The following is a 12,228-nucleotide window of genomic DNA, read 5'->3' as shown; positions in this document are numbered from 1 at the left end:
AAATTTCTCTTGGGTAGAACATATTGATGCAATGATGCAAGGAAGAATCTGACATAGAACTAAGGCAAAGAAATCAAAGCAAGCCAGAATAAATAAAATAAATTATGTTTTTGAATTTAGCAGAATATAAGCACATTAGATTTAGAGGAAAAAGAGAAGTAAATAGGAGTAGAAAAGGGGATACTGTGGAATGGTTAGCTGTCTTTTAATTACAGAATCTAGAAGAACCAACAACATGATGGAAATTAGGTTTAAAAAAGTTGAGATCTAGCATTAAATATTACCATATTTGTTTTGCTCACAATTTCCCACTAATTGGACCTTCATCTATAGACATGTATCAAAAACCAGAAAAGTCACATTGAAAGAAACTGGAAAGTCCTGTTGAGCTATTTCTACAGGAAGTCCTGAGGAAGAGCTTAGGGAGCCATTTGCAAAGTAAACCAAGAACAGTGAAATACAAGGAAATATGCACGAAAGCTAACTTGACTCTCCAATTCTGAAAACGGAGATATTAGAACCTTCTATTGCTTCTTTTGCTGGCCAGGTGAGTTTTAAGTAGAAAACAATATTTATGTTTTTTAAACTGTTTTACTTGATCTGTTAGTCAGTTTACTTTTTGCAAAAACAAACAAAAGTCCCAAGAAATATCAGCAGTATAAGGCAGATGTCCTGCTGACTTCCATGTAGCTGGCTTTAGATGAGAGAAGCTATTGGCTGGAAATTGATCCAAGGAGACAGTAAGTACAGGAGAGGGCTGCTCACTGTTGGAGAATGATATGAAAGTGCTTACATGGTGATACAAACCAAGACACAAACTAGAGCTTTTTGTTCATGTAGAAGACGAAACTATAGCTGAAGATGCCCTATACAACCTACTCTAACATAAGCTTCCTAGCAAGACAATCCATGCAGAAGCCAACCAGGAAGTTGCAGGTGAGTCACAGAAATACTACCTACACCAACACGCAACTTTGGACCACAACTACGAGGCATAGTGTAGTCACTGAATGTGAAATAATGAAAAACATTCCTTTGTATTTGGAGAGGACAGAGGATATAACGCATGTCACTGGAGGGTCTTAACCAGAATTTCAAGGTTGCATTGACTGAAACTCCTGCCTGCAATGGCATTGTGTGCAAGAATACATTTTTTGCAACGTCTCCTCTCTAGAATGTTGGCCTTATGAGTTCAGCCTCTCAGTAACCCTAGAACTTAGTCTACATTGGTTAGTTCAGATGTTCTTTCTGCCTCACACCTTCCCGCTTTCCTGTTCTTTGTGTCCTTCAACATGGCTGGATTTTTCCAGTCTGGCACTGTAGGGGGAAAAGAAAATGATGGAGAAAAGAGGGAAGGAGGAAGAAACAGAGGGAGGAAAAAAAGGAAGGAAGGAAGGAAGGAAGGAAGGAAGGAAGGAAGGAAGGAAGGAAGGAGGGAAGGAAGGAAGGAAGGAAGGAGGGAAGGAAGGAAGGAAGGAAGGAGGGAAGGAAGGAAGGAAGGAGAAACAACAGAATTCAGTAACTGTAGAAAAGAAAACATGAATGTCAGATGCCCTTTTAGAAGCTCACGCTTCCTCTTGAATGTACACTACTATCCTTAAACTCCCCTTTGAATGTTTCAGCCTTTCATCTTAAATACACATCAGTACCTTTCCTTCGGGCTAGAGAGATGGCTCAGTGGCTCACATCCATATGTAAATCCAGTTCCAAGGGATCTGATACCCTCTGTTAGCCACCATGGTGCACCGAGCTCGAATGCTGTACATTTACAAACAGACAAACAATCCTAAAAATAAAGTATTTTCAAAAATACCCCTTTTCTTAGTAAGCCTCAAATTTGTTTCAAAAAAAGAAAAAAGAAAGAAAGAAAGAAACAGAAGGAAAAGCAAAACAAAGAAAAGAAAATTAGAAGGAAACAAAGGTGATACTCACTCTTCATGTGGAAAGCACCAATGGTTTTAGCCCACTGCCCAGGTTGCTATTCGCGTCCTTGCTTCCTCCTAGAGCTGGATCAACCAATTCAACACAGTGAGTTAACAATTGCTGTTACTGTTTGAAAAGCATAAATTGAGTATAACTGTTCTTCATATTAAGAATTTGACATTAAAAGTAACACTAAGACGAGAGGGGGGTCCAACAGTGACAGTGAGCAGATCTCAGCTTGCAATGACTGTCCATCAATACAGTCCATGACTCTCAGAGCTGCTGGGCTACAGAGAGCCAGTGCAGCAGACACGACTGCCTCAGTGATGCTTACAACTTAATGCAGTGTCTTGCTGGTTAATTAGACCAGCTATGTGCAAAGACACGACCAACATCTGCACATGCAGAAAAAGAAAAGGAAAACTAATATGAGTATTCAGGACTTAGGTGAAAAATAGTGTTCCAATTTGTCAGAAAATGTGCTCGGTTTCATTTCATTTGTTTATATAAAACATGGCTGACACAGTATCAACAAATTTATTGCTAAGAAGACTCATCCTGGTCTAGTAGATGAATAAGTTTTAAAACAAATCAAATATATCTAGCTTCTAAATTGGGCTCAATCACTTAGTTGTGTGAAGCTTAGACAAATGATTTAAGCTACCTGATCCTCAATTTCCTTTCCATGTAAAAAGAAGTAAAAATACCATATTTGCAAATTTAAATGTAGGGATAACTTTGGTGTGGGGAGCTCAGTGTGTAAAGTTCTGGCTGGGCAAGCAAGAGGATCTAAGGTTAGTCTCTAGAACTCACATAAAGTCCTGATCTCAGGCAGAGGCACCCCGAACTCTCTGAGTTCAAGGCCAACCTGGTCTACAGAGTGAGTTCCAGAACAGCTAGTGTTGTTACACAGAAACACCGTGTCTTGAAAAACAAAACGAAACAAAAAACCAAAAAGCTAACAAACAAAAAAAGCTAGACTTGGGGGCATACTATAGTAATCTCAGTGCTGGGGATGAGCAGACCAGGGGACACCAGCGGATCACTGACCAGATGGCCTTGTTGAATCAGAAAGACACACACACACACACACACAAACATGGCTTCTGATATATATATATGTGTGTGTGTGTGTATTAATGATATTGATATTTAGTAGCATAATATTAATAAATGTGTAATATTTATAATCATTTTGAGTTCTCTCATTATGAGGATGCCATTAGTCATTGCGTAGGCTGGAAGGGTGTCCTAATGTTTTCATTTGATTTCTTTCCTGGCTCTACTTTAGCAAGGAGAGGAAAAGAATGAAAGTATATGAGATCAAGTATTGCATGAATTTTCTAGAACCGTTATCTAGTTGACTTAGTTTCCAGGTTCTTATTTTAACCACCCAAGACTATTTATTAACTCATATTTAGTCTTCATCGTAAAAAGGATGAAAGGCAGTAAGAAAGTATTTTGATGTTTACTAACGATCCCAATGGAATGTATGAGCTGAGGTAAGAAACACAGTGTGGTTTGACCTTAATAAACCCAACTCCAGATCCTAACTACTGTGAAGTGACATTAGGGAACAACATCAAGTTCTTCTTATGCTAGTGCTGGCTTCCAGAGTAAAGTAAACATGGCATCAGGTAGCTGGTGCTTTCTAAAAGGGAAGCTACTCTAAGCATTGTAGGTTTAAGAAAAGACTGCCCAGCAGGGTATTGAAGCAGATGCTGAGACTCATAGCCAAACTTTGGGCAGAGTGCACGGGATCTTATGAAAGAAAGGGTAGAGGAAAGACCTGGAAGGTACAGGAGCTCCACAAAGAAGGCAATAGAATCAAAAAACCTGGGCCCAGTGGTCTTTTCTGAGACTGATACTCCAACCAAGGATCTAGAACCCCTGGACAGATGTAGCCTATGACAGCTCAGTGTCCAAGTGGGTACCCTAGTAAGGGGAACAGGAGCTGTCTGACATGAAATCAGTGGCTGGCTCTTTGATCCCCTCCCCCTGGGGGGGGGGGGAAGAGGAAGACAATGCAGATAGTCCTGATGAGACCTGATAGGCTGGGGTCAGATGGAAGGAGAGGAGGACCTCCCCTATCAGAGGACTTGAAGAGGGGCATGGAAAGAGATGAGGGAGGGGGGTGGAATTGGGAGGGGATGAGAAAGAGGGCTACATCTGGGGTACAAAGTGAATAAATTGTAATTAATATTCTTCTGGACAAAGTAAGGCTGCAGTCTGATGGGAGGGGAGAGCTTATATTGGAGCCAAATACTGTAAAAACATGATGAAAGTTTTTTTAATCAAAGTTCCAAGGTGTACCAAAGTAGAACTGAAAATAAAATAAAAACACTGATGCAAAACATAAATATAGCCAAACTTTGGACAGAGTACAGGGAATCTTATGAAAGAAGGGAAAGATAGTAACACCTGGAGAGGACAGGAGCTCCACAAGGACAGCAACAGATCCAAAAAGTCTGGGAACAGAGGTCTTTTCTGAGACTGTTAGTCCAGCCAAGGACCCCTCATGGAGATGGCCTGGAACCCCATGCACAGAAGTAGCCTACGGCAGTTCAATATCCAAGTGGGTTCCATAGTAATGGGGACAGGGACTGTCTCTGACAGGAACTGATTGGCCTGCTCTTTAATCACCTCCCCCTGAGTGGGGAGCAGCCTTACCAGGCCACAGAAGATGACAATGCAGCCACTTCTGAGGAGACCTGATAGACTACAATCAGAGGGAAGGGGAGGAGAACCTCTCTTATCATTGGACTGGGAGAGGGACACAGATGGGGAAGAGGGAGGGTGGGATTGAGAGGGGAGGAGAGAGGGAGGTACAGGGGGGATAAAAAGTGAATAAACTATAATTAATAAAAATAAAAATAATTAAATAAAATTAATTATTTAATTATTTAAAAATAAATAAAAAGCACTTAGATAAGCAAAAAAGAATCTACTGTCATAATACTTGTCATTCACATATAACTAGGCTTAAAGCAGAGGAAAACATAGTTTCTTTAAAAAATCACTTTAAAGTATAATTACTTAAATTAAAAAAAAAAAAACAAGAATGGGCAGAATATGTGCAGCAATAGCAGTTGACAATAGGATGAAATTTTAAAAAGGGATTGTGTTATATCAAGTCCCTTCTCAGGAAAACAGAAAATAAATGAAGAGTTCTAAATGGGATGGGTGAGTCATGGTGACCCTCTCACTGGCAATGGGAACAAAAGGAGCATCCTGTGAGGGTCAGACTGCCCAAGGGAATGTGTCTCACAGTAAAAGGAGAACAGGAACCAGCCCAGGGTTTAGGACCGGAAACAAATGCAATGAACCTGGCAAGCAAGTCTTGTGCTTGGAGAGAGCTCCGTGATGAACTGGAAAACTGGAGCCAGCCGTGTGATGTGTGGCTGGACCAGAATCAATTCCAGGACATACGGGAGTGTTGCCCAGAGAGCTGTGAAAGGAGTGTGGGAGCAGGAAAACCACAGTGCACAAAGGTGCCTTGTTCCTTATTCCAAAAGAAAGGAGGACCGACTGCACAGCGAGCTCAGGACGCAACATAGACGGATGAGATGAGGCTAGGCCAGGACAGTCTCAGGCTGAGCTAAGAATGGCCTACTTGTGCATCCAGGAACATCTTAGACTTTTAGGTCCCATTGTTCTGTAATGGTGAGGACAAAGAAACATTTCACTTCACCGGGTAATCACATACTGAAACTCAAAACATTAGGCCGCATAGTTTATGTTAACTTGTGCATCTCTTTGGATGCAATTCAGCTATTCAGAATGGAAAAGAACATTTCAAACCCACAAAGCGTAATGAAGCATGACTTGATGCCTTCTAAACACTGAACAAGAAAACCATCATAACACCAGCCAATGCTGCCTAAGTGATGCTTCCAACACACTGCAGTGCATGCCCTTACCAGCGTTGAGTCAGTAGAAAGCAATTTGGAAGTTCAAACTGGAAAGAAATTTCTTCTTAATTAAAAAAAGAAAAATACAAAGTGAATAATAAAATTAAATTAATTAAAAAAAAACACAATACTTCAGCTCTACTTTCAAGTAAAAAGCGAACTTTAATTTGCATGGTTGAATTTTTGAAAAACATGTAAGATTTTTTTTTAATTTAAATGATTTTTTTATCATCTCAAAAGCAGTAAGTTTGGGACATGATGTGCTAATCAACAGTTCTTCCTAGATTTTCGATCATGTCTTCTCCATTCGGAAGCCTTCTCTGAGAACCCATGTCATCTACAACCTGGGGAAGTACAGCCCTGTTCGCTGTGTGGTCTTTCATTGGTCACTTGCTCTAAAGACCTTAAATGAAAAAAATCTGCTGGGAATTAAATTAAGAACAAATCTATACATACACTTCATTTCAGTCTGCTTACCGGGAAACCCAGAGTGTGGCATGGAAGTGAGAAGTATTTTTTTAACTGATTGTAATTGATAAGATGTATTAATGTTGACAACAACAACAACAAATACAAAACAAAAACAAAACTAGGCATTTAAACGGTGGATTTTATTTAGAGTTTCACCAATAATTCCACAACTGGGTGTTGTTGAATATTAATATTTACTATTGATTTATCTTTTAGTTAAGCAGCGGTTAGTCCTAAACCAGCTGTATGCCCAAATCACCACACAGAGACTAGGATTTATTTACTTAACTTAGAGCACAGTGCTGGGCAATAGTTATTCCATCCTAAACCTCCAAGCTCGCATAGTTTCCTACCATTCAGATTTCACACATACTTTCTTTTAGTCCTATCTTGGGTCTGGTTCATCTTTCCTCCCAGTTCCAAGTCCTGTCCTGCTGCTCTCTGCTCTCCTCTTCCTCCCACTCTCTTCCTTCTCCTCCCCTCTGGACCAGCATGCCCCACCCTATTCTCTCCATTGCACAGCAATGGCTGGTCCTGGTTGTTTAATTGAAAATACAGGGAACAAATGGTGGCATGTTTACACAAACTTGAGACAGGTGATGCTTATAATAAACATCACAATGCAAAGTCTGGCTTGAAACCAGATAGTGGGGGAGAGAAATCAGCATTTGAATGAACAAGGGTAAATTGTATACATTCCAAAAGAATATTATGCCAACAGCTGTACTAATTTTCCTATGATTGAACAATTAGATAGCAAAGAATAGTTTAATTTTAAAGAAAAATATATTTATTAAAACTTTTATATCTTAAAAATCATATAAAATTTGCAATATATTAGTGCATTCTTATTTACTATAAAATTACATAATATTTTAACTTTACTAATTTAAACTTATTAACTTTAGTCCAATATCTTCAAGTAAGGTGAAAGCAATCAAGTCCACAGAAAAATTTTTCCCGTGCTTTTGTATTAAATATTGCCACAAGTACCACCCAGAAAAGGTGCTTGTGGAGGAAATGTGGGTGAGGGAGATGTAGGAAGAAAGCAGAAAATGAAATGAGGATTGTGAACCAGGCTATCCAGTTAAATTACAGCTCCATCTTGTAAGACTGGCCACAGAGCCACCATAGCCTGCTGTGTTCTATAGGTGAGCTGTTAACTCAAAGTTCAAGGGAAAGAATGTCACCTGTGCTTTGTTACAAGTGTCTGTTAGCCAGAGGCAGAAGAAAATGGACAAGGTGCCATTGATTTCAGTGAGATCTTGCATTAACAATCAAAAGCTCAAAGCTCACTGTCTGTATCAAGCCACATCAAAGTGGCCTCACTCTTCTATTCATTCCAAGGAGACTATGGGACTAAAAGAAACTGAGATAAGACCCGCAGTGCACAAAGGGGAAGGTCATGTTAAGAGAAAAGAAAAGCAAAAGCAATACCTCTTCTGTGCCTGCATTTTGTATCAGAGGATGCTGCAGAGAAACTGACAAATCCCTAGAACTGTTCCTCGAATTATGTCATTTTAGATATTATCTGCCCATCAAGAAAAATCTCATTTGATAAGGTAATTGAATAATAGTTTAAGTAGCATTTCTGCTTGCTAGTGCTAATCTCTTCTGTAATGCTTTTGAGAATATTGGAGCTCCCAGCATTTCCCTCATAGCCCTTAAGCTGGACTCAGAGTACAAATACCTCAATACAACTTACAATGGTAAAACAGTGGAAATGATGGTAGCATACTTTGAAAAAGCAAAGAGGTAAGTAAAAAATTCAAGACTCCTAGGGATCCTATAAACCATAACTAATTGATTTTTTTTCACAGTATGAATTCTCATGTGTAACTTTATACTTCATGTGAATACTAATAAATTTGGGTTATTTTCATTGATCAGGCTATCATGTTTGACAGAAAATGTTAGTTGCGGAGACCTACTTGACAGCTGTATGACACTTGGCTGGATTTATCACCAACGAGTCTGTCAGGCAGAGAAAGAAAAGACTCCCTCTGAAGTCACAGCTCTACTTATCATTTTCCCGGCCTCATTGGAATGTCTATGAAGGATATATTAATTTATAAACCTCACACCAAAGGAATCATTATTATTATTATTATTATTATTATTAACAATCCAACACTTCTAATATGCTGTTTCTGACTACATGACTACATACTTGCAGACTTTATAACTACAACGCTAAATGTTACACTTGTGTGTGAGGAGAGCAGGCTTTTCACCTGTTTGGTTTTCAATTAAAAAGCAGAAGAAAAGACCCATCTAGTTATTCAAGAGGTTTTTAAAAGTACCCTTGCAGACACCATAAAAATAAAAAGCTTCTGTACAGAAACGAAAACAATCAATTGTATGAAGAAGCCCACAGAGTCAGAGTCAGGTAGAATCTTTGCCAGGTACAGATCTGATAAAGACTCAATATCCAGAATATATAAAGAACTTAAAGAACAAAGAGTCTAGGGAACAAACGATTATACAAAAAACAGTTAACATGGGGGAAGGGGGACGGGGAGGCTATGGACCTGGAGAGTTCTCAAACGAAGAAATAAAATTGGCTAAGAAATATCTCAAAAAGTGCTCAACATTCTTAGCAACTTGGGAATTGAAAATTAAAACTCCTTTGAGATTTCAACTTACCACATGAGAATTGCTAAGATCAAGAAAACAATGGACAACAAATTCTGGAAGCTATCTGGGGAAAGAAGACCCCTCGTTACTCCTTTTGGGATTGCAAATTAGCTACTCTTTAAATAAAGAATTCTCAAACATCTAAAAAGCCAAAATAAAGCTACTGCGTGACCCAGTTATGCCCCTCCGTGGCGTATACCCACAGGACTCAACACCCTACTCCACAGATACTCGCTCAGCCTGTTTATTGCTGAAGCCAGTCTAAATGTCTCTCAACCGACAAACAGATACTGAAAGTATAACACAAATACACAACAGAATTCTATTCATCTGTAAGGAAAAAAACAAAATCATGCAATTTTCATTTTATACAGAGAGGTAACCCAGGCCTGGAAAGATGAATGGCGCATGTTGTCTCTTATCTGAGTTTCTAGCTACTGGTTTTTAAATGTGAGTGTATAACTTGCAGTAACCACAGAAATCAGGCAAGTTCAAAAGGGCTGCGGCAGGAAGGGGCACACAGGTATTTTCAAGGAAGAAATGGGAAAAGAAAAAGAAAGAAATGGAAAAAAAATAGAAGGAGAATTCGACTGGGGTGGGAGGGGCAAGTCCGGTACATACAGGGCAAGAAGTAAGAGGGATAAATAAAAATAAATAAAATTTACTAAAAAATAAATGTTTCTTTGCCAAAGCAACCAAATGTAATCAGTGATCCTAGATTGAGTGTGGCATATTTAATATACTATAGTTTTATGGGTGTTTAAGAAAATTTGTATAATGACTGTGTGTTAGAAATGACTATACACATTCTAAACTCCTGGAGTATGAAAATGCTATGATAGAAATACAGGAAAATATTCTCATGTAACATACCCTTCGTTGTTGAGAGTTCATTACATGGTAATGTCATATACAGTTTACAGTCAAACAGTTCAGCTTATGATTTATTTTGAAATATAGGTATCTCTCAACAATTGATCCTTTAAAAGAAATTGAAGTCTAAGGCCAATAGTAACAGAACATGAGCCCAGAAATTTGAGCAAAATGTGTTAACTAAACTTTAAAGAACAGGAGCCTCTCTGATAATAGTTTGGGCTTTCTGACAGAGTTATCCAGGTGAAGGCGAAGAGATCCACGGGGAGTTGTAACAGAGTCTGTAAGATGATTTAGCTTTGTCCTGAACTTTGATCATGAATAATCTAATTGACACACCTGGGCAAGAAGAAGGGGCAAAGTTTAGCGACCTTTATGTTTCATGGAAAATGAGGAGACATTAAAGGTTCCTAAGAACTTATGGAGAATGACAAGAAAGTGTGCTCAAGTGAAGGCTTAGGAAGTATAGCAAATTTTTGCCAACTGGAGAGAGAGAGGAGGAGGGAAACAAGGGGGGGAGATTATATATATCTATACATACACATATATGTGTGTGTCTTCATACATACATATGTATATTTATACATATATAGAGAGACCCACATGTATATGTGTCTATATACATATATATACATATATATACATATATATATATATATATATAGAGAGAGAGAGAGAGAGAGTTCCTGCCTTCCTGCCTTTCTTCTTATTACAATGAACTCTGGCTCTAAATACCTGAGGTTCTTTCATTCATAAACATGAAATTTTACCTTCAGGTTTTACCAGCATATCCCAGGAGAAATATAACTACTTTCAGACACACTGAAGTGTGTTACATTCCACCTCAGACTTGCCTGCCAAGTGCTCAGAGCCTCTCTTAGAAAAGCCTCTAGGAAGTAGAAGGGGCTCTGGTCTCAATCCCGGCAGCTGATATTTTGTCCTTGGAGGACACAGAACGCTAGGAGAGCTGATGTCTTAGTAAGGATGCCCTTTTCCAGGCTTGTTTGCCCTCATCTGCTTCTATTAATCATCTCCACATAATCATATCTGGTATGCTTTTCTGCTCTTCCAACAAAGGAGAGTTAATCGATGCTAATTATAATTCTCTAATTAGTTTCTTAATGATATTTTAATAGAACTACATCAGACCCTGGGCATACTTTCCAATAGTTAGAAGTATTTTTTCCAAATAAATTAAAAATGCCTTGCTTGGCCTCATCTGCCCCTGCAGGAGATTTCTGCTATTAATTGAGTCATCAAATCAAATTAATTCACATTTTCATTCTTTTTAAATTTCATTCATGTGTTGACTTTTTTGAGCATTCATTTCTTCGGCACACCCATGTGCCTGACTAGGTTCAAACACTTATCTTTGAATAGTTAACGCAATCTCTGTCACTGCAGCATTTTTTTTTTTATTAGTATTACTGACCTACCCATGCATGGCCACTGGGTTGATCAGTTCATGGTCAGATTCCTGGAGTTAATTGCGTTAGGTATGTCTGGGAGATTCTCAGTCCCTACAGTTTCCTTTGGAAGAGAGCCTCATCAGTGGTACCAGCTGATGTAGGACCCTTTCCTTGTTTGTATCTGCTTGGAACAGAGGCAGGGTATTGATTTCACAAGCAATCAGTTGGGCAGGTGAAGATCAAGGGAAGATCTGACAGTGACTGTGGTCAAGAGTCCAGTGTCCAGCAAGTCTGATGGTAGTAAATGCTATTTACCAACCAGTAGGAGAGAACTGGCCAAGGCAAGGCAACCTTTCATAGCACCAGCCACTTGTCAGGGAAGAATGGCAGATAAAGCTCCATGGGGAGAAGGAAAGGGCTAATAGATCTCAAAGCATGCATGGAAATTAGTGTTTCTCTTTCTGTTTGAAGGCATGCTCCCAGCTGTGCTTCCAAGCAGCTGGCTTCCTTTATCCATCCTGAGAAGGAGTTTGGTTCTCATGGCATTTCCAGTATCTAACCCCCCTGTCTTGTTCCCAATTACCTTATATTATGATCAACATGCTGCTTGCTGAGATTTCCCATCAAGGGCAACACTGATGCTGTGTTTGATTTCTAGCTCCTAGGATGGAGCTCCACCCTCCTGCCCAGACATTCTATCAGCAGACAGAAGAAAGGATGGCATAAGCAACTAAGATAAATGCCCTGTATCCGGTTCCTTTTCTTGTTGTTGTGACAAATTACTTGACAAAAGCTACTTAAAAAAGGAAGGGTTAATTTTGGCTCTGAGTATGTGAGTTCAATCCATCATGGCCAGGAGTATAAAGCAGCTGACTATGTCGCACCCCCAATTGGTAAATAAAGAAATAAGCAGTGGTGTTCCACTAGCTTTCACATCTTTTTTTCAGGTTAAGCCTAGCTTGTGGAACAGTGCCATCCATATTCAGGGCGGTTCTCTCCTCTTC

Source organism: Meriones unguiculatus, chromosome 6 (assembly GCF_030254825.1).
Source record: "Meriones unguiculatus strain TT.TT164.6M chromosome 6, Bangor_MerUng_6.1, whole genome shotgun sequence".
Classification (NCBI taxonomy): Eukaryota; Metazoa; Chordata; class Mammalia; order Rodentia; family Muridae; genus Meriones; species Meriones unguiculatus.
This window is presented reverse-complemented; position numbering follows the sequence as displayed.